At 44.1% G+C, this 26,052-nt stretch overlaps 1 protein-coding gene across 1 annotated transcript in view; it reads left to right on the plus strand.

Annotated features, from left to right (window-relative positions):
• The first annotated feature begins 379 nt into the window (after positions 1-379).
• Positions 380-26,052, plus strand: part of CDK11A (cyclin dependent kinase 11A) — a 2,038,318-nt gene continuing 2,012,645 nt past the window's right edge. Inside the window, exon 1 of the mRNA XM_044061756.1 lies at positions 380-493. The gene's annotated coding sequence lies outside the window, so the exon portion shown is untranslated. The remainder of the gene's footprint in view (positions 494-26,052) is intronic.

Raw genomic sequence — 26,052 nt, forward strand, 5'->3', positions numbered from 1 at the left:
AACCGTCAACACTTTTTTTTTTTGCAAATCGATATAGCTCCCATACGTAAATGCCAAAAAGTGTTTTCTACAGCACACTTTCTGATTTCTCTGTCTTGTACTCTTCCGGCTCTCCGGCTACCCTGAAATGGGTCATGCAGGATCAAAGAAATAAAAGCAACAAGCATTAATTTTATCGTAAGACAAGTGCAACTGTTCACTGACAAAAATGACATACTACACGCATAAGCACGAAACAGTAATCATCCAATTACTTAAAAATTGTAAAAAAAAAAAAGAAAGCCCACACAATGTGAAATATGAAACAAATACAGTACGCACGCTTCCCCATACAGCTACTGTCAACAAAAACCGTCGTAATTGACTAAATGCTGTCGCGAAATCGTGACGCATTTTGCGGCGCCTTCTTGCGAAGTCTAAGGGGAGTTTATGTTTCTCAGTGAAACTGCCAAATCCCCAAAGTCTTTAGTGGGGTATTTGTTTCAGTCACTAGGTAAGTGAAATTATTATTCTATTTATATTATAGCAGCCTTTTTAAAATACACTGTTATTTACTGTAGTTTTTAATCATTGAATACACTTTTGACTCCTTTGGAAGTGGTCCTTGAGCGTTTCTGGAGATCTCTCTTAAGAACTGTCTCAAAGTTAGATTAATTCATACCTGTCAATGTTACCTCATTATGGGGGACGTCTCCCATTTGGGTGTCTTAAAAGTTCACGTTCCTCAAAGTTCCACACTGAAAGATTCTGTCACACATTCAGTGTTCCGCATTTTTAACTGGTATTCATGGTAAATGGAAAAGAATCGTATTAATTTATAAAAGATCTTATGAGCAAAACCAGCATATTTTAACCATCGTGACTTTTCTAGTTGGGGGTGTCAGTAAGCTGTTAGTACATGTTCCATATTATGAGGGCTAGTTGTCCCCCGTTTTGGAGATGGAAGGCTGAGAGCTATGGTTTGATGTGACAGGAGATTTGAAATTTTCTATTATCAGCTGAAATGGTATTTGTTTCTTGTATTAGACTGTGGGGCAACCATACTTTTCCACTCGTGTTGAGCTGATAACTGATTTTGCATTGTGGGATGTCCTATTTATCTCTCCTATATCCTTGTATATGCTCCATCCTTTGTAAGACTGGTGTCACACACTAATGAACTTCAATGTGGATTGTTTCCTTTGCTGTTGTTCGCATGGAAAATTGCTTTAATTTTGTGTTCTGTGTATGACGTGCCCTTGTTTGTTCAGGCTGACAGATATTTCGTACAGTGACACGTTTTTTCATATTTCTAGTCAGATTAACATCATGACCCATATTTATGTTCATTTCTTGCTGACTGTAATAATGTCTGCACGTGTAAACTGTTAGTGTGTGTTAATGATTAACAACTTTTTATTTTATATGCCCCCCCCCCCACACACACACAGTTGCACTCACTCTCGATCTCGCCCACTCACTCACTGGCTGGACATGATCAAAGAATAAGTTATGTATTTAAATGCTATTCTTAACAAATTTACTACGAAATGCATGAATATATATATAACATAGACTGAGAGCATTACTCTAGCTCCAACACCCTAGCCCAAAGGTTCCTAGAATTTATAAACTCAGATGCTGTGGAACAACTTGTTACCACTCCCACAAGAGGGGAAAACATACTGGACCTGATCATCACCAACATGGGGGCTCTATGCTCCAGACCAGAAGTGTATCCCTCACTGGTAAGATCAGACCATAAACTAATCTCACTGGATATTCACATCCCGACCCCACCCCCTGCCCAGAAAACCACAGTGAAAAACTTCTCTAAAGCAAATTTCACACTCCTCAAAACCGAGGTGGAATCCCTCAAAGCCCCCGGGCCTGTGGAAAATACGGCCTAGACCGCAGAATCCTTTATAAACGCATTCTATGAACACCTTCAGGAATGCATGGATCATGCAATCCCAAATAAAACCAAGACCCAATCCTCCAAAGGCAGGCGTCCTGTCTGGTGGACCCCAGCCATAAACAAACTATACAATAGAAGGAGGAAGCTACTACATGATAGAGCAAAATCCCAAAAAGGGAAGGCATCTCTGATCAGTATTAGCAAAAAACTACGGGCACTCATAAAATCGTCTAAGGCCAGCTTCGAGAGAAAAATTGCACAGGACACGAAGGATAATCACAAGGCTTTCTTTAGTTATGTTAGGAACCTGGGTGGGAATTCCCAAATATGCTCAGAATTAGTCCAAAATGACAAAAAATACACCGAACCCACAGACATTGCTAACATCCTAGCTGACAGGTTCAGCGCAAACTCCCCCCACCAAAAGGGCAAATATCTATCCCAGCAGAGTGCTGCCCCCCTGACATCTCAGATGCTCAGGTAAGAGCCGCCCTCTCCAAAGCAAAAAACACATCATCAATGGGACAAGACGGTGTCCCGGGCTGCGTCCTACATGAACTCCAAGAAGAGCTAAACCCAAACATAAAACTACTGTTCAGTCTCAGCCTTACTACAGGATATGTACCCAAAGAGTGGCGTACAGCAACAGTGGTCCCTCTCCACAAAGGTGGTGCCTCAACAGATCCTGGAAACTATCGCCCCATAAGCCTGACTAGCTTGGTCTGCAAAGCTATGGAAAGGATCATCATGGACCTCATAAATAAAGATATTGGGGACCTACAGACACTGGATCCTACCCAGTTCGGCTTTGTTAAGGGCAGATCCTGCCTCTTAAACCTGGTCAATTTCTTTGAAACAGTCACCAAGGCCATTGACGAGGGGAAGGTGGTCCACACAGCCTACCTGGACCTCGAAAAAAGCTTCGATACAATACCCAACTCGGGCATTATAGATAAGCTCACCAGCTTAAATATAAACCCCTATGTCACTAGATGGGTTGCAAACTGGCTCAAGGACAGAACCCACATGGTTAGAATTGCTGGAGCCATGTCAGACTCCAAACTAGTTACAAGTGGCATCCCACAAGGCTCAGTCCTGGGACCTCTCTTGTTCGGTATATATTTCTCGGAGGTACAGGCCAACAAGGAAGGACTGTGGCTGACCAAGTTCGCAGATGACTGCAAACTAGGCGCCATAATCGACTCTCCAGCCGACACAAGCATCCTACAAAAGTGCCTCATAGAAACAGACAACTGGTGCCAGAGCCATGGCCTCAAGCTAAACACCAAAAAGTGTATAGTCATCCCCTTTGGCAAAAACAAAGTGCCCACAAATTACCACATAGGTGGTAATCCATTAAGTACGGAAGAAGTAATTAGGGACCTGGGGACCCAAGTTGATAGCAATCTTCCATTTGAAAACCACGTGGCCAAAGTGGTTAGAAAAACATTTTATATAGCCCACCTAATCATGAAAGGATTCACATCTAGATCAGGGGAGGTCATCGTGCCTCTTTACTCATCCCTCATCAGGCCCATAATTAAGTACAATGCCCCTTTTGGGATGTACCTTACCAGACCCCAAAAGTACCTCGCCAAGAGGATCAAAGGGCTCAAACAGATGCCATATGCTGCCCAGTTAAAGAAACTCCAGCTCTACTCAGTGGCATACTGCCTGCTCAGAGGCGATCTGTGCCTGACGTATAAAGCCATGTCCAACCCGGAATTAATGGACATGCTGCACCTCAGAAAATCCAAATCCCATCGAGCTACGCGCTTGAGAGACTTGAACCTCAGCACTGAAATAAATAGGACATGCTGGAGGGACAGATTTATAACCCAGAGGCTCCCTTCACTCTGGAATAAAATCCCAGTCCAGGTTAGGCAGAGTCCCTCATTTCCTCTCTTCAAGAGGAATCTTGATGAGTGGATGGGAGATCGTAGGTTTACCCCAGGTGTCACTTCTGTGTCACTGTTAGACAGAGGCACAGTATACTAACCTCGAAAAAGGGCATAGCAAAATTCATTTAAAATGGGTGGCGAAAGCCGAACACACTCTGGGTAGGCTTATAAATGCCCTAGGGCAGATAGCCATCTATGAACATATATATATATATATATATATATATATATATATATATATATGAATATAAATGCATTGTCATCTCAACTTAACTATTAAAAAAGTACATGCCAAACTGGGGTCACTCTACCGTATCAAACCATTTCTTACCAACAACACAAGATCGGCCATTGCTCGCTCCCAACTTCTATCCACCTACTCTATGTATCTCCCATTCTGACTAATCTCAACAAAACTGAACTAAGCAAAATGGAAGCCTGCTATAACAGAATTGCCCGCTTTGCTGCAAATTGCTCAAATAGAACTCATCACTGTACTGCTTTGAGACAGCTCCGTGGGCTTGAACTGCCCAACCTCCTAACCTACAGTCTGCTCTGCTTCTGTCATTCTATCTATTACCTCCCCAATAAGTGTCCTGCCCTCAAAAACCTAGTATAACATCACTTGGCCAAAAGGCCTCTTAGATCATCAAGCAAACTACTACTAGAAGTCACCAACAGCTACAATAGCTTTGGAGGTGCACTATATAGTAGTTCAGTGGCTAAAAAATGGAACTCTGTCCCTACTAGCATTCAAAACACATCATCCAAAGCCTCCTTTAAAGGCCTCATCAGGCAACATCCCAAGCAAAGTTGGCAGTGCCATGATTGCTCCCCTGGCTAATGAAAGCGGATATCATATACATACTAAATCTAGAGCACTTGATAATAGTTTTCAATCTTACTCACAAACACTGGCTAATCTACAATGTATGTACTGTACCTGTGTACTATGTATGTATTCTACCTATGTTCCAAATTTCAGCTGTACACCATAAATCTATTAATTACCTTTATTTTTAAAATTAATATTTTTTTGTTTGTTCTATCCACTGTAACTGTTTATGTGCTGCATACCACTGTAAAAACATGTCTCTTGTAATTTGTAATTTGTGTGTATACTGATCATGTCTCAATAACTAAATGTGTCTGTAATTTTTCTTTGTGGAGCTTTTCTCCCCGGGCCTCTGCTGAAAAAGGGCCTTTTCGGCTCAGTCAGACACCCCCGGTTAACAAATGTAAAATAAAGTAAATAAATAAAGAGTAGATACATTATGAGGCATTGTTGTATGTCTGCAGTGCACCCAGTTTTCCCTGTGACATGGGAGAAGATAAACAGATGTATAACAGAGATAGGGAAGAATGAAGAATATGGGAAGAAAGATTGTAGAATGTGTTATGTTTGGCTTGGCCACACACTGGGCTTTATACTTCTAGTACTAAATCCTTATAGGGTGACATTTAAAGGGGAAGGCATATTGGATGGTTTGAGGATGCTAACTTGTTTCTTTTCAGGCAGAAATAATAAACTGTTAATTCAGATCATGCCAAGACTGGAGGCACAAACAAGTTGTGATATTAAGATGAGCAATCTAGAATACATAGTATATACATATGTTAAGCAAAACTATTGGATGGATGGAAACAAAAGTGGGTGAACAATTAAATCCTGCAGAGCCAGGTTTTTGATGTAAAAAAGAACTAAGTATGTAAATGGAATTAAGAGAGCTTGAAAGTTAGGTACTGCACTTTTTTATGAAAACTATAAGAATATGATGTGGAGGTGGCTGTAGATCTTCCAGTAGTTAGGTGTGATATGTTTGTGATCTGTATCTCAGAAAGTTAGACACAACTGGAGTAGTATATCTGAAAAAGTGAGTGAGGAGAAGTAGTTTGACAGAAGGTAGCAAATTGAAGAGTATATTGCAAATTTATTTTGTAGGTTTGCAGGTAAACAGAGGAAGAATATTGGCTACAAGTTAATGGGGGAGCAAGAGTCTTCCTCAGAAAACAAAAAACCAAGGGCAGAGTAAGGTTTAAATCCACAGATTTGATTCTTAAGGGTAGTGTTTACTAGCCTTCAGAAAGCTTAATTGCTGTGATCCCTAGTTGATACAGACACCAAACGTGTATAGATATGTATATCTTTGTATATATGGGTCCCTTTCGATTGACTGAACATTCAGATGAGCGAATGTTGCAAGACTGAGCCAGGAAACATCAAGACCTGGAAGCTCGAAAGGAATTGACTCTTACTGTGTGTGATCAAGGTTTTACTTTTTTCCCCACTGTAGTGAGATGCCTGAGTTGAGATATATAATTAGCAGGGGGGGGGGGGGCAGGGAGGCTTGCCCCTGCAAAAAGCAGTGGTGTGTGTGTCCCATTCCTTTCAAGGTTTCAGGTTTTTGACCTTCTGGGTTCGATCTTGTAACGTTCATGCATTTATGTGTCCGATCAATTGATAGGGATGCTTGCACGTGTGTGTGTGTGTTTGGGTTCGATCTTGGAACGTTCATGCATTTATGTGTTCGATCAATTTATAGGGATGCGTGCACGTGTGTGTGTTTATGTATGTATGTATGTATGTATATTTTTGTGTGTATATGTGTATGTAGGTTCATAGGTAGGTACTAGGCTATCCGCTCGAAGGCATTTATAAGCCTTGCCAGAATGTGTTGGCTTTCGCCAGCCCCTTAGATTAGGTCCCTGTGCCTTTGTCCAGCAGAGCCACTAAAGTGATCCCTGGGGTAAACTTTCTGTATCCCATCCACTCGTCAAGGTTTATCTTGAGAGTGTTGGTGAGGAGCTCTGCCTAATGTAGATTGGAATCTTGTTCCAAAGCATGGGAAGTCTCTGGGACAGGAATCTGTTCCTCCAGCACATCCTATTTATTGTTTTGGTGAGGTTTAGATCCCTAGAGCGTGTGGCTCGAGGGTTAAGGTTTTCTTTAGGTGGAGCATGTCCATCAATTCTGGGTTGGACATGACCTTGTATGTCAGGCAGAGATCACCTCTGAGTAGCCGGTGTGCAACCGAATACAGCTGACGTTTCTTCAGTCGAGCTGCATAGGGCATCTGGTTGAGGCCAGTGAACCTCTTGGTGAGGTACTTCTGTGGTCTTTCCAGCTGTTGCAGGTGTCTTTTAAGGTACATCCCAAATGGGGCATTGTACTGTATGATGGGTCTGATGAGTGATGAGTAGAGGGGCACAATGACCTCTTATGATCTGGATGCAAACCCTTTTGTGATTAGGTGGGCCACATAGAAGGATTTTCTAACCACTATGGCAATGTGATTATCAAAGGAGAGATTACTATCTACTTGGGTCCCCAGATCCCTTATTACGTTTTCTGTATTTAGGGGACTGCCATCTATGTGGTAGTTTGTGGGTACTTAGTTTTTTCCAAAGGGGATGACTATGCACTTTTTGGCATTTAGCTTGAGGCCATCATTTTGACGCCAGGTATCTTTCTCAGTGAGACCCCTTTGGAGGATGTCTGTGTGAGCAGGAGAGTCAGTTATAGCCCATAGTTTGCAGTCGTCTGTGAACTTGGTCAGCCATAGTCCTCCTCTGCTTGCCTGTACCTCTGAGAAGTATATGCCGAACAGGAGGGGGTCCTAGAACTGAGCCCTAGGGAATGCCACTTGTAACCGGTTTAGAGTTGGACCTAGCTCCCACAAGTCTCACCATGTGGGTTCTGTCCATGAGCCAGTTGGCAACCCATCTTGTGACACAGGGGTTTATGTTCAGGCTGGTGAAGCTTATCTATAATACCAGAATGGGGAATGGTGTCAAAGGCCTTTGCGAGGTCTAGGTAGGCTGTGTGTACCACCTTTCCCTCTTTTATAGCCTTGGTAACTGTCTCAAAGATGTCCACCAGGTTTAGGAGGCATGATCTGCCCTTAACAAAGCCGGACTGGGTAGGGTCCAGTGTTTGGAGGTTCCCAATGTCTCTGTTAATGAGTTCCATGATGATGTGCTCCATAGCCTTGCAGACCAAGCTAGTCAGGCTTATAGGGCGATAGTTCCCGGGGTCTGTTGTGGCTCCACCTTTGTGAAGTGGAATGACTGTTGTTGTGTGCCACTCTATGGGTACGTAGCCTGTGGAGAGGCTGAGTTTGAACAGTGTGTTTAGGTGAGGGGTTAGTTCGTCTTTGAGCTCGTGTAGAAGGCAGCCTGGGACACTGTCTGGTTCCATTGATGCTGTGTTTTTGGCTTTGGAGAGGGCTGTTTTAACCCGAGTGTCTGTGATTTCAGGGGCTCTACATTCTTCTGGTATGGTTATGGGCCCTTTTGGGGGTGAAGTTTGCACTGAACATGTCTGCCAGGATGTTGGCGATATCGGTCGGTTCAGTGTATTTTGTGCCATTCTGCACCAACTCCGAGCAGATCTGAGCATTGCCACTTAGATTCTTGATGTAGCTAAAGAATGCCTTGTGGTTATCTTTGGAGTCCTTGGCAATTTTTCTTTCGAAGCTCGCTTTGGATGATTTTATGAGGGATTGTAGTTTCTTGCTGATACTGATCAGGAATGTCTTCCCTTCTTGGGATTTTACTCTTTTCTGTTCTAGTTTCCTCCTTCTATTCTGTAGCTTGTTTATGGCAGGAGTCCACCAGACTGGTTTCCTTTTCTTGGAGGAGTGAGTCTTGGTTTTGCTTGAAGATAGCACGATCCATGCATTCTTTTAGGTGCCCATAGAATGCATTAGTAAAAGATTTTGCAGCTTGGACAGCATTACCCTTTAGCATGGGGGCTTTGAAACTTTCCACCTTGGTCTTAAGTAACATGGTTTGCTTTTGAAAAGTTTTTCACAGTGGTTTCCTTCTCTGGGGGGTGGGGGTGGAATGTGGATATCCAAAGTGATTTGTTTATGGTCAGATCTAACCAGCGAGGGGTTGACCTCTGGTGTGTAACACCAGTCACCCATGTTGGTGATGACCAGGTCCAATATGTTGTCACCTCTATTGGGAGTGTTGACCAGTTGATCCAGGGCGTTTGCGTTTATAAATTCTAGGAAATGTTGGGCAAGGGAGTTAGTACTCGAGTAGTTCTCCCAGTTAATGTTTTTGTAATTGAAATCACCCAATATTAGGATGTTTGGTAGGACCTTTATGTTTCCCAGTGTTTCCAGAAACGTGGAATGGGGGTCCTGGGACATGGTGGGTGATCTGTAGCAAGCTACAGTTTGAATCGCAGTTTTACCCGTTGCTAGTTGCACGTGGGTGATCTCTGAAGCATCGTGCTGTGCCACTAACCTGGAGGTGTGGGAATCCTTGATGAACATGGATACGCCCCCACCTTTTGTATTTCAGTCCGGGTTCTGTGACCGAAATGTATGGTATGAGTTGTAGCCTGGTAGTGCTGGGGTGCTCTCTGGAGCCTTATACGAGGTTTCTTTTACTGCACATATATCGATTTTTCTCCATACAGAGGAGTGCCTCGAGTGCGTGCATTTTGAGGTTTAGACTTTTTGCATTGAGTAGCATTACCCTCAGTTTTTTGTTACTTGTGCTATTTACGGCGGTGGGTTTGTCTTTTGAGCCTTGCCTAAAAAAGGCACTATGGGGGTGGCAAGAGCCTTGGCCAGTATTAGAAAGCCTAAGGGTGACAGGCGCAAGCCTTCTCTAGCAAAACAGCGTGGCTTGTCGAGCATGTCATCCCAGGCGGACAGACACTGGATCCCCTTTGAATGACACCAGAAACTTAGTCAATTGTTGAAATTGATAATTTTTTCTTTATACCGTGTATCATTCTTGGTGAGGGCAGGATGCTACTTGGGGTCAGGGTCATACTGGCCAGGGCTACATGATCAGAGAGCTATTCCATGTCTCTTTCCATGTAGTCCAGAGAGGTACGGCTCAGATCATTCACACCAGCATAGACAATGACAGAGTCATATTTGTACTTGTTCTGGAATGTATATGAATGTATGCATGCCACCAAAGTCTGGTTTAGTGTTTGTGTTTGCAGAAATGTGTCGTTGTGCAATTTTTTTAAAAAAATTGCTTGCTGTATACCTCCGTTGTAGTGCAGTATAAAATGGATTATTGTTAGGCAGAACCATAGAGCCTTGCATCATTAAATATGGAAATTAGTCAAGCAGTGATGGACGCTGCAACTTAACAAAGGGATATTTGTATTGCTTGACTTCTTTTGTTAGATATGGTACTAAATTCAGAAAAGTTACTGCAAAGTGTGCACTTCTTTGTAATCATTTCTGATTCAAAGACAACCTTACCAACACAAAGATGTGTAGAACCACAGTGGGTTGTCTCTGCCGCCTTAATGCATAGTAAGGAAGCGTTCCACAACCTTACCGTGGTGCTGCAACATGAAGATGTGTAGAACCACAATGGGTTGTCTCTACATCCTTGATGCGTAATAAGGTAGCGTTCCAGGGGTGATGCTTATAATAATTAGCTATATGCCCTTAACGCAGAACTGCCAGAGGTAAGGTAATTATACAGCCAATTGATTCTCTGAATCGCTCAGCTGCGTAGATTAGCATGGCTGCTCAAGATAAAAAAAAACAATGCTTGTCCATTGTGGTAGAGATAGCTGCTGGGGAGTTTAGTGGTGTAGTAGTGATACTGGGTGCCTGGGAGGTAGCAGTGGGGGGGGGGTGTTAGTGAAGAGGGCTATGTTAGGTAGTGGTGTGTGTGCATGCACATGCATGGGTGAATGTATGAGTGTGCCAGTGAGCACAGTTTGTTACAGATAGGCTTGTATTTTTGTGAGTAAGTGTGGATTGGGGTGGCTGTCATACTTCTAGATTAAAGAGCAAATCCCACAAAAATGGGTTGAGGGGGACACTAGCCATCAGAAAAAAACTACAACTACTGGGGTTGGGGGGAGAATTACAGCTATGTGAGTAGGGGAGGGGGCACTAGTCACTAGAGAGGACTACAACTACATGAGTTGAGGAGGGCAGTAGCCACCAGGGACACGTTCTGAAGCTTGTGCCTTATCAGCAAAGAAACATGAAACCAGGGGACCAATAGAGACCCCAGCAATGAAATGTGGCTCTGCATATTGAGCCTGAAAGGCATTTACAAAAGAGAGAGAGAAAAAGGAAGATGTTGTCGGATGAGTAATAAGACACTAAGGATGCTAAAAATAGCTTTGCCGTAAAGGAATTAAAACAGATTGAACCTCTGCATCCTCCCACCTTTCACAGAGGATATTAGTTCACTGTGCCACCACTGGACACAAGGGAAAATCTTACCCAAGTTATAAAAAATAAGTAATTTAAAATAATAAAAATACATTTGTAAGGTGGGGCGGCTACGAACCCTGCACCTTTTGGCATAAGTAATATCAGCATTAACCCACTATGCTAATTCACAAATTAGTAAGGGTTTGTGTTATAATACAGTTGAGAAGTATGGGGGTGTGACCATTGTGGTGACTTGAGGCTTCAGTACAAAGACTGGCGGAACACCAGACAACACTATGGATAATTTTAATGTATGTGATTTTGAGTCACTTGAAAAGTTAAGAGAGCAACAGGTCTAGTATTGCAGTGCAGTTTCTGCACAATAAGAAGTATGAAATTCTAATGTCTGTCCTTATTACCTGAGTTTAATCATCCGTGATGTATGAGGGCAGCAAAAAGGAAACCTTGAGTATGTTCTTGCCACACAGAGACTGGTATGGGATATGTGTGTACGTGTGTGTTTGTTTGAAAGTGTCTGTTGTGTGTGGGAGAGTGAATGGTGGTGTGCTTTTGTTTAGAGTGATGCTTCTGCCACCACTGTTAAACTACCACAGGAAGTGCTGATCTGATCTCATGGTCATGGTAGTTTAATGGAGATTCAGAGACATGCAAGTACCAAATGATGAAATCATTCCTCATTGTTTTACCGCATCCTTAAAGTAAGTGGTGGGGTTCTGTATGAATACCTGAGATAGTGATGTTTGTTCCAAGTCTGCTTTGTCTCGATTTATAGCTGTATATAGTGCTTTTCTATATATGTGTATACATACTAAAACCTTTGTCTTTAGGCACCCCGGTAGTTCCTTGGTACTAACTAGGCTATTTATTTTATTGTGCCTTGGTTTTTAGAAAGTGACACTGAGGTGTTTGCTGTGGGGTCTCCAAACTGGGGTATCCAGAGGTTATCTGGGGTATCTTGAACAATCTCCTGTGGTATTCATAGACATGCTGCGATGCCTGTATATCTCCTCACACACTGCAGGATGTTCCCTCTATCCCTGCCAAATCCCTCCCATTAATAGGTCTAGGAGATCTTTGATCGAGAGAGGTGAAGTCTATCTGATGGATCTAGGTTTTCGAGGTGAAAGTTATTAATGAAGGTGTCACTTCTGAATTTGTATTCACATTTGGCAATAGGTCTCCTCTCTCGTAGGCTTAGGGGAATAGGGCTGCAAATTTTGAGGTGAGTGGAGTTCTTTTTTGACGGGCAGCATACCTTTCTGTTTTCTTTGCAAGTTCCCTTCCAGAGAGCAAGTGTGGGGGGTCATGCTCACAGGATGGCTGTCAGATCAATCTCAAAAGGGATGATGATGCTCCAAAGGGAGACTTGAACCTCCCTGATCTATCTGATCTAGATGAGAATCTCTCCTTGATATAAATGTAGAAGGTCTTCCTAACTACTTTAGCTACATGTGGGTTCAAATGGAGACTATCTAACTACTGGGTCCCCAGGTCCTATCTCCTGGAAACTGTGTGTTCTGGTATGCCCAGTGTGCTTAGCACTAGGGAATGGTATTTGGTTTGCTTTTTTTTGACTACTAATTTTAAGTGGCATTTAACATTTGCATGGTTTAACTCTGGCTATGGTTCTCTCTATGAGAGACCCTTCTGAAGGATTACTCTACAGGATTTTTCACTTTATGCTATGTGTTTGCAGTCATGGCCCAACTTTGTCAGCCATAACCTTGTCTGTGTGTGCTTTGTACATCAAAGCAGATGCCAAACAAGAGACTCAGGACTGAGGACCCTGTGGGACACTTCCCTTGTGAGGGGCTTTGAGTCTGACATGGCCAGCAACTCTGACCTGCAACTGGTCACTCAGCAGTGAGCCAGCCTGGACTCCCCTGTGTAACATTTAACAGCTGGGTTTTTCTTCAATTTTATTTCAATGATAAGTGGGGTGAGTGGGAGCCAGATAAGAAGGCCTTAGCCAGATGGAGGTGCATGGACTGCCTTCCTCTTGGCGTGGGGACTGTGACTGTTGGCCTTCAGTCAACAAGGCTTATTAGAAGGCATGAGCCTTGTTAACAAACCAAAAGGTGGTCTCTTTCCAACAAATTCCCAATGTCTTTTTTATTTATGATCCTCATTCCATCTCCATGGATTTGCAGATAAGGCAAAGCTTGTGTATGGTAATTGGGAGGGTGGGTGCATGGCCTTGGTGCTGCCGTGTTTTTCACAGCAGCAACCATCAGGCACTGCTTAAATGAATCCAGAGGTAAGACTTTGATTAAACAGCCTGTCCTAGCTGTGGGTTTAATTCATTGAGAGTGGTGGACACACATACTGGGACACCACCAGTCCCCATGGGATGCTGTTTTTTTTTTGGGAGAGAGAGAGTCACTCTCACGCTGGAGATGTTTGGGGGGGCAATCAATTTTGGTATAGAGATCTCTCTTTTTTGGGGGTGAGGTGTTTGCACTGAACCTGTCAGCCAGTATGTTATGTTTGTCTTGTCTGTAGGATGTAATCACATCATCATTTTGAACTAGTTCTGAGCATATCTGGGAGTTTCCTCCTAGGTTTCTACATATATAGCTAAAAGGCCTTATGATTGTCTTTTGGAGTCTTTCTTATTTTTTCTCTTGAAATTTGCTTTGGATTACTTAGGCTGACAATCTTTGGCCGGCTTTGGATTACTTAGGCTGACAATCTTTGGCCGACATAAATGATGTACAGCACAGTAGAAATAGTTGAGAGTACTTGAAAGAACTGCAGACATATATCTGACAAACTATGCAAATGATATCAAAACACACATCTCTGACTTTCATCTATGGCAGTGTTTAATAAAGTTGTTTGGTGTGAGTCTAGAGTTTTGCAGTTTGGAAGGTTATGAATTAACTTTTAAGGTAAAATTAATTGTGTTGTTGGAAACCTGTAAAGCTAGCAGCCCCTGCAGTAGGTGAGAACTATTAGATGGTGGGCCATGGGGAGAAAAATGTGGCCAACCTGTGCACTTCTGTGTGAAACAGTCAGTGGGTGCACTTACTCAGATCCCAGGGTCAGGTAAGAAACAATGCCCTTTAAAATTGTAAGAAAATTTGGTTTTAATCAGCAGTGCTCTACAGACAAGATCTGCTTTTTCTCCTGTTCCATGTATGGCAATAAGTGAAGTAGAGCATGCTATTCCTTTTAGAAAATACCATAGAGAATACCATAGAGCTGCAGGATTACAGTTATCAGTTTCGTGTCAAAGTAATAACGGTTGTGGTGCCACTTACATTGTGACTTTGCATAGTGAAAACATGTGATCAGGGTTAGAGTTTGCATTTGAACAATCTCAAAACAGCATTTTTCCTTTGCAAGAAGTTTCAACGATCCTAAGCTGTCTGGTAGGTAATTCTGTCTTGCAGTTACAGAAACTAAATAATTGCTTGTGTACTTGCTGGTTTATCTGTAGATGGAGTAGGATGCATTCCTTTGAAGAGAGACTGCAACTGTCGGCAAAGTCTTAGTCAGGTGCTGTTCCTTATTCAGAATTAGATAATAAACCTGCTATGTCTTTTTTTTAAAGTATTTACGTCTTCCACAAAATGCAGTACAGTATCCCTATGTATTACTACATACAATAAGAAATTACAAATAAAGTTTGCTGAGCCTGCAGAAAGGAGCAACACGTTTTAAGATGGCAATAGTGCCAGTGAAGTTTGTGCTTGCTTGAATTGTATACATAACATTCAGGAGTGTAAGTGGAAGAGGCTTTGGCTGATGGCTAACAGCTGTCATTTCCCACTCCTGTGGCAGCAAGAATGGCTGCCTGGAAGCCATATTTCCCTGCACTGAGAGAGGACCAAATTCTTCCATACGACGATGTGTGATGCTAGCTAGGTAAGACACGAGCACAAGTGAACAAGTAAGACAGTGGGGGGTATTGAGCTGGTAACTGGGGGCTACCCCAAGTCTCTGTTTTTCATTACACTAGACTAGTAGATAGTAGTAGTCCGATTTCTAAAGACCTTTTAATCTGATGCTCGAAATGTTTAACTTAGCAGACGTGTGGTGGATAATTTACTGTGCCCTGTATTCTGTTGAATTTTTTTTTCTGGTAGTATGATTCCTGTTTCCGATTAATAAAATCAATTAGCTGACAACAAAATTTATGCAGTATAAAAGAAAAAATGGATGTCAAAATGTTGCACATAAAATTAAGTAGCTGTCACATGTGTTGAGGACTAAATCCCAAGTGATAAAAGCACCTATTTTTTAGTTTATTTTTAGTGCACAGTAGTTGTTTTAGAATTGCTCATTGAAAGACCCTGAACTGCAGTTTTTACTAGGTTCATTAGCTCTAATCTTACGGAAGTTTAGGAAAATGGTTGATTTCATGAAGACATGTATATGCAGATCTTGATCTTGATGGCAGTTAAATAATTGACCTTATCCGAACGATTATTGGACAAAAATTAAGTGCTAGGGTGCTATGCATATGTATGTAATTCTAATATGTATTTATGAATTTGTAGACCCAGAACAGCCTGTCTTTTAATTTCTGCACTCCTTACAATGCTAGCCTCTCAATGTGCAGTGAAAAATGTATGCTGTGTCGTGGCTTACCTTACTAGACATTGGTAAATTTAAGTCTTCTGTCTCTAAATTTGTTAACAAATGGGTTTGTGGTAGGCATATTGTATCTGAAGATTATCACATCAAATACTTATTTTATTTAGGGTCAGACCATAAATTCGAGTTTTATGAAAACTGGCTGTGTCAGTGGCACAACAGGCAACACACATGCCTTTTGTTGCAGAAGGGTGTGCGTTCTTTTTTTACTTTACATGAAATGTTAAACCAACGTCTGATCTGCTTGAGTTGGTGGTCACTGTGGTGGATGTAAAAGATCCCACGGCACCTACAGAAAAAAGTAGGGTCCTTTTATTTTGCTGGGAGCTGTGGTGTGCTCCTGTAATTGAAGCTGCATGAGAGGCTGAGACTGTTGGATTGTTTGAGCTCAAGCGTTCTAGCCTGCTGTGTGTTATGTTGAACAGGTGTCCACACTTAAGTTCAGCATCAACCAGGTTGTATAATGAGGGGTGAATTGGTGCAGGCTGGAAACAGAGCAGATTTAATAAAGCTAACAGATTAAGAATTTTAAAAGCTCTGTTATCATACTATGACAAGTGCTTGATAAACCTCTTCATAACTGAGTAGAAAAAAGCCTAAAGTTAAGGTTTCCGAGCAGCATAAATTAGAAAACTGAAAAATATACATAGCGAGAAAAGGACAGCAATAGAGACTCATAAAAATCTGAATACCATGAAGTCTGCAGAATGCTATGACAGGGGCTTGACATTCAGTAAATCCTGGGAAGATGCAGAAAGACCAGATGGTGAAGCAGAGAACTGATTAAAGTGTGGAAAATACTGAGAACTGTAAAGATTTCCTGAAAAGAGGATTAACAGGAATATGGAGACAAGCAACTATCAAATCTACTGAAACCAGAAAGACTTGTCAGACTAGTTCCACTGTTGATCTATCGAGTTAACATTCTGAAAGAGTACATTTTCAGAAAAGTGCGAGAGAAAAGATCTAAAATATGTCTCCAAGAAGCCGCCTTCTTGGCAGCTATAAACATCCTTGGATAGAAATCCTTCTCCGTCTGGTAAGGAGGAACTGACTGACTAGTGTCCTGGGAGATAAGACTGCGGAAAATGAGGCAACTGGCAATCAGGAGGCTGAGAAATACCTGAAATGGGAAGAAGAAACCTAACACCATTCTGTAGCCCTTGTGAGTTGTGGGCAGGACCTGCTTGTCGTAATTTCCTGCCAAACAGGAAAGGCCAGCAACAGTGTTTGAGAGAGAGGAATCTGTCTGAGAGGTAGTCTCATAGAAGCAGGTTTATCAAGAAAGGAAGACATCTGATGTCGTAAATCTTTGATTTGATATTGTTAATCCTCATTCATTCCTTATGCATGGGTATCGGTTCCGTGCTTGGAACCAATATGGCCATTTTCCAATCTTGCGTCAGCTTCAAACTCTCAAGCTAAACTCTTACCCACAATCCCACTCTCCCTGTTACCTCAGATTTCGTTTGCCGCGTTGTCATCCGGTCGTGTCAAGCTGCTTCTCTTGAGCTAAGTACAGTCAATTGTTGTTTAATTACTTTTCTGTCAGAAAAGTTGATATTTTATTTTCTCTTACCCTGTCGCATCTAGCGTTCATAATTTCCTCAGGTTTTTCTGTTTTTTTTCATACTACTTTTACCGCGAGGTATTCCCTCTTTACCATCGTTGGTAATCTTTTTCCCTTTTCTCTCTCATACCTTCGGGTACTCTTGTACCATTGTTGGTACTTTTCTGTTAATTAATTTGCGTACTTTTCTGTTAATTAATTTGCTGTCATGGCAGATAAAAAAAGGTAGTCCGGGGTTTAAGTGATGTTCTGATTGTGGACACAAACTGCCTACTTCTGATGCACACTCTGTGTGTTTTATTGTTTGGGAGCTTCCCATTTATCTGTTGAACCACCTTGTACTATTTGTGAGAACTTTTACTAATAGAACTTTGTTGGAAAGGAAAAACAAGCTGATACTGAAGGGACTTCTAAAATCTCCCTTTTCAGAGGCTATTTCTGGGTCGGAGGTCTCAACCCCTCTTAGAGCCCATAAGAAAATGGATGTTTCTATGAAGGCTAAAGCCTTGCCTTCATCCCCGGCTGGGGACTCTCACCAACCAAAACCTAAAAAGGCAAAATTTTTGGCTCCAGAGCTCTCTGTCAGCCCCAGTGCTTTCGATGGCTAGACCTTCGGCACCGAGGCCTTCGGCTCCATCCTCTCCTGCAGCTTTCTGTATATCGGCACCGAGGGGCTTCTTGGTTCAGACCATTACCACTGTATCGGCACCGACTGTTCAGTCGGCGTAGAGACCTTGACCGCATCGGCTCCAAGATCTTCCTCGGAACTGAGGCCTTTATTGTTGACTCCAGTTTTGTCGCTTCCAGCTTTGGCACCGACAACTACTTTGGCACCGATCCCTGTATCGGTGCAGACAATGACTTCGGCACCGATGACTTCTTTGGTGCAGACAACTGTAGTCCAGTCTTTCTTGGCACTGTTGTCCTCTGTGCGGTCAGATAAGATGGGCACAGAGTCTGCCTCTTCTGTGGACAGGCCCGTTTCTCCCTCAGTCACCATGAGGTCCACTAGAAGCCTTTCCGAACATGATGTGCTGCGTCTTGTGGACCAGGTACTCTTGGCCAGAGGTATCCCACCCCTCAGGAACTATCCTTCCTTGGGAGGTGATCACCCATCTCCAAAGACCCCTTTTTATTCTCCTCCATTGCCTTTGAAGTCCATGGATATAGCACAGCCTTCCCCTTCTGCAGTTCCCTGTATGGATCTCGCTAAGGAACCGCAGTTGCCTTTGTGGCAGGAAAGTTTTGCTACGTCCCAGGATGTCAGCTGTGACATGCATAGCTTGCTGCTCCACAGCCGTCCAGGGAGTCCGGGTTGGCAGGCTGAGCCACTTAGGGGAAGGGTGTCCCCTACCCTAGACATACACTCCTCTTCGGGTGGACCAGCCTTCCAACTGATGGAGAAGGCTTTTGCTGCTGCTGGCGATACCGGACTGTCTATACCTTCGCCCTCCTCTGGTACACTGGTTCCACAAGTCGCATCTAGCAGACTCCGGGTGCAAGGGCCGCAGGACATATTCCCTCAGGAATCCCTTTTCCACTGTCTTCTCCAGCTTCTCCCGCTGAGGAGGTCCACCGGAAAAGTTTGTGTAAGAGGAAGCACAAGGACTCCACAGAGGAGTCCCTCACCGAAGACACAGATTTCGATGAGGGGGAAGGATCCCCTCGGTCACCTTCTGAGGTATCCTTTGGCGATATCCTTGAAATCCTGAAACAGAGAGGTGACTGGCAGTCCCCTAATCTGACCTCTGAGGAATCTGTGTTCCTGCAGGCCTTTTGCACCCAGCCCCCTACCTCCTGGGTTACTCCACCTGCCGATGAACTTGTCCTGCTCATCGTGCAGCGTGCTTGGAAGTCTCCTGATACCGTCAAAGCTATTCCCTGGAGGCCATATATGATCTTGTCCCCTCCTGCTTCGGATCCCCATTGGTCCAACGGTCTTCTGTGGATGCTTTGGTGGTGGGGGCCGCAATAAAAAAGGATCTGGCAGAAGAAGAAAGCCAGACTGTCCATCTGCCTAACAGAGTCCCGGGCCCTGGACAGGATAGAGAAGTGCACCTTTGCTATCAGATCCCTGAATTATATGGCACATTTCACCAGGCTTCAAAGGGATCGGGTTTCTGAGCTCTCTGAAACCTTGGCTGGTGCCGTGTCTGATGAGGTCCGTGACAAAGTGGCCTCTCAGCTGGCCACCATTGAATCTGTATCTAACTCCTCTATGTGACTGATATCTCACGCATCAGAAGGAGCAGCTAGAGCAGCGGGTTCAGCTGCGGTCTTGAGATGACATGCCTGGATGCGCTTGTGCAACTTCGCAGAACCCTTTAAGTCTTCTTTTCTTAATGCCCCCATTGAACCCTCCTCGTTGTTTGGGCCCAAAGTTAAAAGCACACTGGCCAGATGTGAACAGGATGGTAAGACCCTTTCTTCCGTAGGTGTCCGTTATTCTTCCCTTCAACGTGCTTTCTCCTGAAACCAAAAGAGTGGGAAGATATGGTTCAAGAAATGTTAGGGTCCTTTCCGTGACACACAGGCCGAGTTCTCCCCCAGAGGCAGAGTGGGAAACTCGCAGGGAAGATGCTCCTTTCAGGGCAGAGGGGGATCGCGTAACCAGGGTTCCAGGGATTCTTTCCATGGTCAATCCTACCAGCGCTCCTGAAGAGCGGCCCAACTTCTTTCCTCTGGAGGTGGTTGGGGGACGTTTCTCCTTGTACCCTTCTGCCTGGCTAACCATCACCACTGATTCTTGGGTACAAAGGATCATAACCAGAGGTTATCCTATCCCCTTCGATCTTTGTCCCGTCCCTTCAAAAAATCTTCCCGACATTCCACCCAGTCAAAGGGAAGAAGCAGCACTAGAGATAGAAAAGCTGCTAAGAAAAAGAGTCATCCAAATTGTCCCTCCAGACCAGATAGGATCCGGATTCTACTCAAGACTATTTTTGGTTCCAAAGAAAACCGGGGACTGGAGACCAATTTTGGATCTCAGTGTATTGAACAAGTTTGTGAGAGTACAAAAATTCCGCATAGTCACAATACAGTCTATCCTCCCACTTTTGGAAAAAGATGATTGGATGTGCTCTATAGATCTTCAAGATGCGTACTACCACATAAAGGTGGACAGGCCATCAAGAAGATTTCTGCGCGGGAGCCAGTCACTACCAGTTCCGAGTACTGCCCTTCGGACTCCCTACAGCCCCCAGAGTGTTCACAAAGTGCATGGCAGTTGTCACAGCTCACTTGCGACTTCAAGGATTCCAGGTGTTTCCATACCTAGACGACTGGCTCATTTCCACCCCCACCAGACATCTACTGGAAAAAGCCCTGGCATACTCTCTCCTCACTGCTCAGAGGCTAGGCATAACCATAAACTGGCAGAAATACAATCTCACCCCATCTCAGTCAACAGAATTCATAGGGGTTATCTTGGACACAAAAAAACTGCAGAGCTGCTATTCCAGAGCACAGAATTCTAAGGATAAAGCAAAAACTAATCCCAATCCTTTCAAAGGAAAAAATCCACGGCTCACTCGGTTCTACAGCTGTTGGGTTCCATGGCAGCCTCCATCACCATTGTTCCCCTGGCCAGGTTTCACATGAGGCTTCTACAATGGCTACTGCACACCCAATGGTATTCTTTTCAGCATCCTCTTTCAGCCATGATTCGAGTAACCCACAGGTGCAAACAGGATTTAAAGTGGTGGATGACCCACAATCTCTCACAATGGTCTCGCCTCTTCTCCCCCCAGCAACCCAAGGCCACAGTGACCACGGATGTCTCCCTGATGGGGTGGGGGGCCATGTCAGGGAAAGACAGTCCAAGGCACTTGGTCCCAACTGGAGGCCCATCTGCATATAAATGTTCTAGAGCTGAGGGCGGTGCTTCTGGTGTTGCAAGCATTCCATCTCCTGCTGCTGTCTGGGACAATTGCAATTCAGACAACATGGCGGTGGTCTGGTACATCAACAAGCAAGGTGGAACCAAATCTTACCCCCTTTGTCTAGAGGCCATGAGGATATGGCAATGGGCGATGGCTACCAACCGTTTTCTTCTAGCAATGCACATTCCCGAGAGTTCCAACATGACAGCAGACAGACTTGGCAGGTGCATTTTTCAACCTCACGAGTGGTCCCTGAATCCCTTGATAGCGGCGGAGATCTTCCACCGTTGGGGCCGTCCTTGCTGCGACCTCTTTGCATCCCCGACCAACTACAAATGCAGCAACTACTTTGCCCTGATTCCCCCTTCGGGACAGACACCCAGGGATGCTGTAGTCCACGATTGGCCCTCTGGTCTTCTTTACGCATTTCCTTCCTTTCCTCTCATTCCCCAGTTTCTGAAGAAAGCCCGGTGGTTGAAGAGCAAGGTGCTCCTCATAGCACCATATTAGCCTCGACAGATTTGGTTCCCCTTCCTTTGGCCTCACCTACTAGATCGACCATGGATTCTCCATCCAACCCCAGAGCTGATCTCACACCCACAGAACCTGATTCATCCCAACCTGAACAGCCTGAAGCTAACGGCTTGGCTACTCCAATTCCCCTGATTGCCAGGCAGAATGATCTTTCTTTACCAGTACGTGATATTCTCATTGCTTCTCATAAGTCTTTCACTAGAATTACTTACCTGAGCAAATGGAAAAGATTTACCTGTTGACTGAAAGATAAACAAATAGACCCCTTTTCAGCACCAGTGTCGATTTAATACTAGACTATCTGGCCGAACTGTTTCAGTCGGGTTTCAGTCGGGTCTATTGGCCTCTACCATTAGAGTTTATTTGGCTTCAGTTTCTAATTTTCATGAGGGTGTCCAAGATTCCTCTCTTATGTCCTATAAATTGTGCAAGACCTTCATAAAAGTTGTGAATAATCTGAAGCCACCTTTTAGAGAACCTATTCAACCATGGGATTTATCATTAGTTCTACACGCTCTGACAATGGCACCTTTCGAACCAGCCTCTTCTTGCGACCTCAAGTATTTGTCATGGAAAACCTTGTTTTTGGTCGCTATTACTTCTGCCAGACATATTTCTGAACTTCAAGCTTTATGTATCAAGAGTCCATACTTGATTTTTCATAGAGATAAGAGTGTCTCTGAGAACTAATCCGTCATTTCTGCCTAAAGTGATCTCTGAAATGTCCATTAATCAAGCCATTGAATTGTCAGTTTTCTTTCCCAATCATTCAAACAGAGGAGAGTATTGCCTACATACCCTAGATGTACACAGGCAAATCTGTTTTTGCCTAAACTGGACTAAACCCTTTCGTAAATCTGACCAGTTATTTTTGGCCTTTTCTGGACCTAAATTAGGATTTGCTGCTGTTAAGGTCACTTTAGCTAGATGGGTGAAGGACTGTGTGACCTTTATTTACACACAACGTAATATCTCATTGCCTACTACCATGAAATTCAACAAGGTCGGTGGCAACTTCTGCTGCCTTCCGTGCCAGAGCTTCTTTACATGACATCTGTGTAGCTGCAACTTGGGCTACACCTTATACCTTCATCAATCATTACAAATTGGATTTGGCCTCCAGGGGAAGAGCATCTTTCGGTTCTATGGTGCTCAGGAATGTCCTTCCATGAGAGCCTCCCAGGAAAAGAGGTAGCTGGGGATTCTGTCCCATGTGTAAGGAATGAACGAGGATTAACATTATCGGATAAAGAATTTATGTCTTACCATAATGTTCCATCTGTATTGTTGATCCTCATTCAGTCATTATGACCCTCCCTCCTTCCCCCTCCTGTGGTTTCTAGTGGATCTCTCCATCCGGTTCTCTTAGTTTATTTGACCAGAGGGAGCCTCTACCTTCTTTAACTTGCAAACTCAATCTGAGGTAACAGGGAGAGGGGGATTGTGGGTAAGAGTTTAGCTCAAGAGTTTGAAGCTGACGCGAGCTTGGAAAATGGCCGGCTCGGTTCCGAGCTCTGAACCGATACCCATGTGTAATGACTGAACGAGGATCAACAATACAGATGGAACGTTATGGTAAGACATAACTTCTTTTTCTTTCATTACAGTTAGGACCTCGGTTCCGTCCTCGGAACTGATACGGCCGTTTCCCAGCTCGCGCAAGCCAAAAACTCTCAGCTAATACCTACCCATAATGCCCCTCTCCTAGTTACTCAAGATCTCATTTGCTGTGTTCCTACTCAGACGTGCTAGCCATCTCTCTCAAAGCTAAGTAGAAAATTGTTAATTTTAAGACAGTTTCTCTTCAGAATTATTTAATTTTTAGTCAAGTTAGCCTTTTCTTACTGTCGCCTATAACCTAAGCCTATTTCCCACCCTTTTCCTTGGTAATTTAATTTTTTTACCTTTATTGGTACTGTCCCTCTCTCCTGTCTTTGACAGGCCTTTCCTTTCTACTAGTGGTATTTTTTAAAATAACATCACTGGTATTTTCTCCCTTATTTTTTCTATAGGATAGCCTTGTTGCCTTACTATGTCAGACAAAGCTAAGTTGGGATTTAAACAGTGTGACAAGTGTGGACATAAAATGCCTAACTCAGATACACATGTTCATTGTGTCTGTTTGGGTGTGGATCATATTAGAGCTGACTGTGACTTTTATGCTAGTTTTAGTAATTGTACACTAGCAGAATGTAATAATAAACTTATCTTAAAAGGTTTACTCAAGACACCTTTTTCGGAGGCTCTATTTGGGTTGGAGGTCTCACCCCCTCCAAATACCAAAAAAAAACATAAGGAAAAATGGAGTACTCATGGCACCCTTTTTGGAGGCTCTGTCTGGGTCGGAGGTCTCCCCCCTCTAAAGACCAAAAAACATAAGGACAAACGGAGTCACTTGGTTCCTGCATTTCTGTCAGTTACAGAACCGAGTCGGCTCCGTGCTTCATCGGTGCAGACCTCTTTGGCACCAGGATTTGTATCTTTTCCCTTGGTGCCATCCATGATATTCACCCCTATTTCAGCTCTGACCTCAGCACCACTGACTTCGGTGCCGTCCTTGGATCCGACATCGGCTCTGATGACTGTACCTGCTTCAGCACCATCCCCAGCCATGGTGCCGACAGTTTCTTCGGCTCTGTCAGCTCCAAAACTCGAATACTTGCCAAGGACAAGATACCTCTGGTGTACACTGTCTCAGTTCTGACAGCAGTGTTTTCCCTGTTGGCACCGTCCACCTTTGCTGCATCAGCTCCGGTGGTACCGATGCTCTTCAGAAGCAGTACCTAGACTGTCCATACCTTGGTATCTAGCCCGGCGCCTATTTTCTCATTGGTGCCATCTATGTCCACGGCTCCAATGGCTTCCAGTTATCTTGCTCCTCTTCCAACCCTCTATTTTGGGACCCCGGGCACGGGAGTCGCAAGAACCCTCTTTGAAGGGAACCTCTTCTCCGGAGTCGTCCTCGGAAGATCCCACTGGGGAGCCACCCCGGTAGAAACAGTGCAAGAGGAAGCATGTTGATTCACTGGAGGAATCTATCACCGAAGACACTGATTGTGATGAGGGGGAAGGGTCCCCACGGCTTCCCCCAGATGACATCTCATTTGGAGACGTTCTCAAAATCCTCAAGCAGCAGGGAGACTGGAAGTCCTATAACCCTTCTTCTGAGGAATCTGTGTTTTGCAGGCCTTCAGTGCCCAGCCGTCTACTTCCTGGGTGACCCCACTGGCAGATGACCTTGTTAAACTCATTGTCTGGAAACTTCCAGGCACGCTGCACAATGTAGAACCTGTCCCTTGGAGGCCAGACAAAACTATTATCTACATCTGAAGACCAGCCCCACTGGTGCTAGCAGTTGATTCTATGGTCGTGGTAGTGGCCACCAAGAGGGAACTGGCAGAAGATAGTTCCATCGTCCATCCTCCAAACAGAGAGTCCCGTACCATGGACAGACTAGGGAAACGGACCTATGCTTCAGCCACATTCGCCATTCGGTCTCTGAGCTATCTGGCACACTTTACTTGTCTCCAAAGAGACCTAATTTCCAAAATGTCTTCCTCTTTGGTGGGTACTGTCTGATGAGGTGCATGAAACTGTCGGCTCGCAGCTAGCTACCCTTGAATCCATCTCTGACCCCTCGATGCATTTGATATCTCACTCCACCGAGGGGGTAGCTCGAGCTGCCGCATCAGGCGTTGTCTTGAGACGTAATGCTTGAATGCGGTTGTGTGACTTAGATCCCTTTTAAATCTTTCTTCATCAATGCACTTGTCGCCGGATCTGCACTTTTTGGACCCAAAGTACGAGAGACACACGTAGTGAGAAAGACGGAAAGACCTTGTCTGCTGTGGGCATACGCCTTTCCAACCCCCAGTGGTGCTACTCCAGGAACCCGAAAGGAGGAAAAATGTGGTTCAAGAAATCCCAAGGACATTAGTGACACTCGTGGTGAACAATCCCCCCAGGGCAGAGGGGGCAACTCATATGGAAGATGTCCCTTTTAGGGTAGAGTAGGTCCGCATAACCAGGATGCTAGAGATTCTTTCTCCAGCAGACCCTAACAGCGCTCTTGAGCAGCGGCCCGATTGCTTCCCTCTGGAAGCTGTCTGGGGTTGTTTTTCTCTGCATCTACCAGCCTGACATCTTATTACTACCGATGTTTGGGTGCAGAGAATAATATCCAGAGGCTACCAGATACCTTTTGACTTAACTCCCAGACCCATCAATCGAATCCCCAATGTACTACCCAATCAGAGGGAATTAGCAGCCTTAAGAGATTAGAAAAGCTGCAAAGGAAAAGAGTCATCCAGCCAGTCCCACCAGACCAGACAGGATCCGGATTTTACTTGAGGTCCTTTTTTAGTGCCAAAAATGACAGGAGACTGGAGACCAATCCTGGATCTCAGCCTATTGAACAAATTTATCAAACCTCAAAAATTCTGGATGGTCACGATACAGTCCATTCTTTCCTTCCTAGGGAGGGATAAGT

This window comes from Protopterus annectens, chromosome 2.part0 (assembly GCF_019279795.1).
Source record: "Protopterus annectens isolate FY-2018-M chromosome 2.part0, PAN1.0, whole genome shotgun sequence".
Lineage (NCBI taxonomy): Eukaryota > Metazoa > Chordata > Ceratodontiformes > Protopteridae > Protopterus > Protopterus annectens.